This window comes from Artemia sp. Qi Xiang Cuo, chromosome 9 (genome assembly GCF_049724085.1).
Source record: "Artemia sp. Qi Xiang Cuo chromosome 9, ASM4972408v1, whole genome shotgun sequence".
Taxonomy (NCBI): domain Eukaryota; kingdom Metazoa; phylum Arthropoda; class Branchiopoda; order Anostraca; family Artemiidae; genus Artemia; species Artemia sp. Qi Xiang Cuo.
The window spans coordinates 56022452-56028451 of NC_142802.1; the positions used below are offsets into that span (position 1 = coordinate 56022452).

Genomic DNA, 6000 nt, shown 5'->3' on the forward strand with positions numbered 1-6000 from the left:
AGCTCAACGGCAAAGATAAAGTTATTAGTGGAGCCGTTTCAGATTCATTCACAGTTTCATTCACAGAAAAAGCCAGAACTGTTGGTAAAAGCTGTTTCCCAGGGTAAAAACAAACAATTTACTTGTTTTAAACATACCCTTGAAAAGCACGGACCCTCAGAGCTTGTTTAAAACAACAAAGAACATGCTGAAATTCTTCAAAACTTGAAAATTCAGCTCAATCAACGCTTTTGAGGCTCAAAAATATTTCGATTATAACGCAGTTCGTCACATCTACTTTAATACTGCGTCTTTTAAATACCTTGGGATTGTAATAGATGAAACTTTATCTTTTAAGGAACATGTTACTTTAACTAGCAAAATTTTGGCAATAAATCTCGGTATAATGAAGAAACTCCAACATTGTTTTCCCAAGTCTGTCCTTCGCCATCTTTATTTTTCTTTAGTACACTCGTATATACTTTATTGCTCGAGTATTTGGCTCTCTACTTTTTCTTCTATCCTAAAACAGATAAGAATTCTACAAAATCATGCAGTAAGAATTTTAGCCGGTATATCTCCACATATGTCTGTTAGAGAAATTTACCCAACTTTAAAAATTTTGCCGGCTGCAGGCCTTCGTGAGTTCTATATATTGTGGTTTAGTTTTGGACTGCAGCAGGATGTTCAGCCTCGTTGTTTTGGTGATTTATTGTCCATTAGGTCTACTGTTCATTATCAAGATACAAGGGGTAGCGCGGACTTCTGTGTACCTAGAGGTATATTTTCCCGTTCATGTTTTTCTGTTTTTTATAGAGGTACGCGGAAACGGAATAGTTTGAATAGTGATATTAAGACTATTGGTGACCCCAATATTTTTAAAAAAATCATTAAGGAACTGCTTTTTGCTGAATATGAGTTTTGACTGATTAATTGATTTATTTATTGCGGGGGTTTTGTTGATATGATGTTCCCAGAGGAAGTATAATATATGATATTATTTTGTATTTATTGTTTAGTGTGATGGTATTAGTGGTGTCGGTGGCCAAGTATTCTTTGTTTTAAGGATTTTGTTTTCTTTACCTCCCCCACGGACAAGCTTTGCTTTTTAGGGGAGGCAGCAATAATTTTTTGTTGATATGTTTTTTTTTTCAATAAATCCTTCTTCTTCTTCTTCCAATAAATTGAACTGAGTGATTTTCGAAGTGAACTTTCCTTGAAATCACTCACTTTAAGCCATGAGAATATTTGGCGTCTTGTTTCTGAGATAAAATTTCCAGTTTTGGTTTGAATTGGCTTAAGAGTGAATGCAATGTTCAGCTCAACATATCTGTGTCAGATTTCATTTTCCAGCACGGAATTCATTAACAACAGTAGTTTGATCGAGGAAACACTGCATTATTCGAATGGCCACAACAACGTGTGAGTCTAACATTAATAAAATTGTTGACGACAAAAAAACAATGACACCCCTCACAATCAACATGTTTTTCTGATTCAAATATTTTTTTAATTTATTAATATGAATTAGAAATAGGATTTTAAAGGTAATAACCAACTGCGTAATTTAAGCAATCACAGCTCATGAGCTGTGGGGGCGTTCACTCGCTAAAAATTCTGGCGGCCATTGATCTAAGTAATCAAAGTTATTTTCCATATCGGAGCTGAAATTTTCGATCAAGCGTTCCTAGAAATTCCCCTAGGAACATTTTGAACATTTTTTAATCTTAAACTATGAAACGGCTTGTAGTTTCGAAAAATCACACTTTTGCTCATTGTATATTATCCTATTATATTGATAAATGTAATCACTTTAAAAATGGGGTTGCCCATGATGGAATTTTTTTTTGCCCAAACGCCTGATAACTTTGTTATATTGATGTTCCAAAAGTTGAAAAGATATAGTCACAAGTTCGACATCGAATAGCTTCTTACAGTAATAAGACATCAAAAGTTTCCAGTGAGCGCTTAACTACGAGATTCCCTACCCTTTCTTTCCTGAGCGCGGTTCGACTCCACATCACACGTTATTGAATATTCAGTAAAAAGTGGCCTGTGTCCCTTTGCGACCCAAAGTCAATTCTTAAATTTAAGGGCAGTATCTAATAAAGGATATTTATTTTTTACATCAATTCCAAATACACTGCTTTTATTGACATTGGAGTTACTTTAAAAATTCAATTTGCATAAGAATGTCCACTAATAAATCATATCATATCATATATTTAAAAAAAAGGAAAATTCGCTAAGATATTGTAATTGAATCTATTGAATCAGTGAATTTCCCACGTCGGCAAACCCAGTTTTCCGTTTTTCAGGAATGTTCATGCTCTTTATCAAGTTAAAACCAACCCACAACCACCCCCCTACCATATATGGCCCTCCAAGCCAATAGTAGAGCATCAGGTGATGGGTATGTGTATCACGCGGACTATTGGTCTGTATGCTAATGTTTTTTCAACTTAGGGAGTACCTTTTTTTCTGTCACGTAATTACACTTTTTAGGAAATGGAGAGTGTATTTAAAAATAATTTATTGAGATATATTTCTCCTTTTAGTAAAAAAAAATATTAAAAATACTTTTTAATAAATATGTTTTATTATAATATTTTTTGCAAAATTTTTTTAGTAAATTTTCTTGAGTGCCAACTCAATTCTCTCTTTTTTAGAATATAAATAAAAATAGAATATCTCCTTTTTAGAATAGGATAGAAAACAAATAGAATATCAAAATTTGTATGTATCTAGACTTCGTGGACACCCTGTACATTCCAATATAAAAACTAATATTTTCTATGTAGAGAGAAAAAAAGAGAGCGTTTTCCTGTCAAAATAAATCCGATTTTCAATTCGTTTTTTACTTGGCATTGACGAAATATCACATTACAAAATATTCTGCTTCGAAAATTATTAATGTAAAGCAAGTGTTGAAGTCTTAAACCTACAATTTTGGGAGTGAGATTCAGTGTTGTGTTCTCAAAATTAGAGGATTAAGAGTTAGTTTTCTTAAGATTTCAGCAGTGATATTTGGAAAAGTAATTGGAAATTCTAGGAGTTAGCGTTGCGGCTCAAAGTTTTTGATTCCATTGTCGTGATTCATCCTCGCTATTCAAACCATTTCAGCTAACACTAAAGTATTTTGTAGGCGTGTGCTGTGATCCAAAGTAGGCAGTATTTTGTGAAGTTGTTCTTAACTTTTTAACTTCTTGGGTAGCTCTTTTTAAAGTTTTGAAGTTCCGTAGCTTCTATAAATTGGCTATTCTATATTTACAGTGGCAGTTCTGGCTTCTCTTGTGCCCAGGACAAAATCTTGATTAGCACCCCATCCCGTACCTCCCACGAAATTATCAGACCTAATTTTAACAAAATTTTTATTTATTAACCAAATTATTTTCAATTAATTAATAAGTTAATAATTCACGTTTTAATTATTTTTTAGTTTATTATTTTAATTAGTTAATTATTATTAATTTTTTATTATTATTTATTTATTTGTTCATTATTATTTTATTAATTAATAATTTATTAATCATTTTTACTTATTAACTGCATCCTCTACTTTATTTTAATAGAAATAAAATTTTAAAAATTACAAAATGGTTATAACCGTTCGATTGTTTTTTGAAATTTTGCGCCCCGAAAATTTCTTCTTCCGAGGCAAGTACCCCCTCTTTCCCTCTCCTAAAACCACCTCTGCATATTTATTATTATTTGCTTACTTGTTTGTTTCTCAGTTCACATGACTGTTTTTTTTTTTTTTTTTTTTTTTTTTTTTTTTTTTTTAATGTAATGAAATTATACTTAAATTTTGGGGTTAGTATTCCCAGTAAAATTGTTGTAGTTTGTCATTAGAAGTAATTCGTTGATTTATATTTATATTTTTATTTGTTGATTTATATTTATAGTTTTATATTTATAGATTATATATATTTATAGATTTATAGTTGATTTATATTTATATATTTATATTTATATTTTAATTTATATGACAAAAAAGCAATTAAAAAACAAAACAATTGTTCATTCCTAAAACTTTAAATCTTCATGCAATGGTTCTGTCTTTGGGGGTTCGTAATCCGCTTGACAGCTAAGAAATTATATATAATTAATGTGTATGAACCTTATCCCACCCCTTTTTCCAAAATAAATTGGGCAGATACAAGATAAGAAGATAAGAAGTACAAATACAAGAAGTGTATCTTTCAAAACCTAGGAAGAGGGTTTTTTTTAATGTTGGGGAAAATTTATCAAAAAGGGTATTTCAAAATAAATTGGACCCCTCTGAAAAAAAGCTCTTGATACGACACATTGTTTTTGTAGAAATATTGTCAAAAACTAATAAATTATTTTTAGAGTTTGTCTTGGGGGCTCATAATCTGTTGGACAGCTAAGAAATTATATAGGAGTATTAAGTGTGAACCGAGCCCCAAAAAAGCTCTTGATGTCGCAAAGTATTTAGTTTTAACTTTGCCAAAAAACAATAAATTATTATTATAGTTTGTCGCTGGGGGTTTATAATTCACTTGGAAGCTAAGAAATTATATAGAAGTATAAAGTGGGAACCGGACCCCGTCCTTCTTTCAGAAATAAACTAGGCCCTTTCTGAAACAAAGCCCTTGATACGATAAATTATTTTTATTGAAATATTGCCAAAAAGAAAAAATTTTAGAATTTAACAAATATTTTCGTTCTTTACACCTCCCAACAGACAGGTAGCAAATTGTGGTTCACCTACCTACGGAAGGGATATCTGATCCTTGGATGATGTTTATCTTGCCAATTACGGCGAGAAACTGAATACTAGAATAGGAAATGCAACAGAAAAATCTTTTTGTGAGCTTTGGAGCAGGACAACTGTAGATATTAGTATGCAAAATTGTACGAACTAATTCAAAGGAGAGTGATTATTCATGCAGTTTACTAAATACGTGATCTTATTGCTATATCAATAATTAGATGACGTCAATTATCTTGCTTTAAAAAATGGAAATACCATGGGTGTTTCCATTATAAGATTTGATACACCAAACCCGTGAAAGATTGTTCTCGTTAGTTCTTTCTGTAGATTTAAATCTTTCTTACGCATATTCCTACCCAATTGAATCAGGGGCTCCAATTCACGAAAATGTAAGGGAGGGGAATTTTTTATACAGATACAAGAAGCGTATCTTTCAAAACCTAGGAAGAGGGTTTTTTTTAATGTTGGTGAAAATTTATCGAAAAGGGTATTTCTCAAAATGTAGGGTAATAACTTACGTATAGTAAGTTTTTCAATCTGTAAGGTAATAACTTACGTTTATTTTTTACATTTTTTTTTTACGTTTAGTAATTTTCTCAAAATGTAGGGTAATAACTAATGTTTAGTAAGTTTTCCAAAATGTAAGGTAATAACTTACGTTTAGTAAGTTTCTCAAAATTTAGCGTAGAATAAATTAATCCGTTTTTTACAAAATTTGCCAACAAATTTGCACCGGAAAGTTGTTCTACGGAAAAAAATATTCGTAACTTTTGCAGCCAAGACAATTTTTCAATAATTCCCTTTTGGAGCTTTTAAATTAAGCACGTCTCATTTTTACTAAACAAGCAGAGACCATAAAAGATTTAGTAGGCCATAGATCGCTTCCACAGCATGGTCTGACTTCAAAACCTTATAATTAGAGACAGTCACTACCATTATGCTGTAGCAACTATTATTGTATTAATCGGATGGTTTAATATAACTCGTGGGACAAAGCAAGGAGGGGGGATATTCTACAAGAGGCTTTGTCTCAAAAGAAAAAAAATTACTAGAGAAACCACGGATGACTGATTCATGGGTGCCCATAAGCTGAATTCCAGGGGGGGCAAACCTCATCTAATTGGCACTTTTAATGCTATATAATAGAAATCTCAGAACAAAAATATAAAAATAAGGCAGCATCATTCAACTCGGGGGGGCGAATACCCCCCCCCCCCTGCCCCCCTATATGGGCGCCCATGGACTGATTACTTCAGAGCACAAACACATTCGATTTACTATAC

At 31.9% G+C, this 6000-nt stretch overlaps 1 protein-coding gene across 1 annotated transcript in view; it reads right to left on the reverse strand.

Annotated features, from left to right (window-relative positions):
• Positions 1-4802, reverse strand: part of LOC148948840 (calexcitin-2-like) — a 75276-nt gene extending 70474 nt beyond the window's left edge. The window contains exon 1 of the mRNA XM_089094106.1: positions 4715-4802. The gene's annotated coding sequence lies outside the window, so the exon portion shown is untranslated. The remainder of the gene's footprint in view (positions 1-4714) is intronic.
• Positions 4803-6000: the final 1198 nt, after the last annotated feature.